Source organism: Gorilla gorilla, chromosome 6, assembly GCF_029281585.2.
Source record: "Gorilla gorilla gorilla isolate KB3781 chromosome 6, NHGRI_mGorGor1-v2.1_pri, whole genome shotgun sequence".
Classification (NCBI taxonomy): domain Eukaryota; kingdom Metazoa; phylum Chordata; class Mammalia; order Primates; family Hominidae; genus Gorilla; species Gorilla gorilla.
Genome location: NC_073230.2, coordinates 58,765,542 through 58,766,545, shown reverse-complemented (window position 1 = coordinate 58,766,545; position 1,004 = coordinate 58,765,542). Strand labels below are relative to the sequence as shown.

General features: G+C 34.7%; 1 non-coding gene across 1 annotated transcript; it reads left to right on the top strand.

Annotated features, from left to right (window-relative positions):
• The first annotated feature begins 574 nt into the window (after positions 1-574).
• Positions 575-718, top strand: LOC115935478 (small nucleolar RNA SNORA4). Its single transcript, XR_004071103.1, has one exon. It is a non-coding gene; the product is annotated as a small nucleolar RNA SNORA4 (small nucleolar RNA).
• The last annotated feature ends 286 nt before the right edge of the window (positions 719-1,004 follow it).

Below are 1,004 nucleotides of genomic sequence, written 5' to 3'. Positions count from 1 at the left end.
CTAAACAGACAGAGTCCACTTTTGTGGAGGTCAAACATCCCCCTAATTTGTTGTATCAATAAAAATTCAGGCACACATAAATGAAATTTCTGGAGGCCAGGCAAAGAAAAACAACTGAGGAAACAACTAGGGAGCTACAAGCCAGAAGATTTCCAGAACACATACAGTGCTCAGTTCCCATCAGCCAGAGTAGCCAGATCTTGAGAAATATATGGACATTCAGGAGTGACTCTAAAAGGTTCCTGACTTAAAAGTGGTGGCAGAATTCAGTTAAAAAATTACTGGACATATGAAGTAGCAAAAGTACATGTACTAGAATCAGTCAGTAGAAACAGAACCAGAAATAACCAAAAAATATGAAATTAGCAAACAAAAACCCTGAAACAGCTATTATAATTTTTAAAAATATACTCAAAGATTTAAAGGAAAACATGAACATAATTAGGAAAGAAATAGAAGATATAAGAAAGACCCAAATGGAACAGCTAAAAGGAAAAAACTACAAAATATGGAGTACAAAAATCACTAAGATTTTAAAAATTAAAAGCAAATTAAACCCTAAAGAAACAAAGACCTATCAAAAGTTACTTTTTGTGGGGTGGAAGTTTTTAAAATAACCTTTACCTACGTGGGCTGTTTTGGAAAATAAAGAAAAGACCACACTCAGCAGAGGGCTATACCCCTTAGTATAGTTCACCACTATTTTGCAGCTTATATTACATAAGTGAAAAAGAAAAAAAAGGAAATAAAGATCAATAAGCCTGAAGTCATAGCAATAGAAAGGATTGAAACTAAGGCAGAGAGTAAAAAGGAAAAAACAGGGAAGACAGAGGAGGAGGAGGGGAAGAAGGAGAAGAAAAGCTTCTGTGGCCTGTAGAACAACAGCAAATGTTCTAACAGCTGTGCTGTTGGAGTTCTAGAAACTGAGAAGAGAAAGAAAGGAACATAAAAATTAGTGAAAGAAATCATGGCCAAAACATTACCAAATTTGATGAAAACTATCC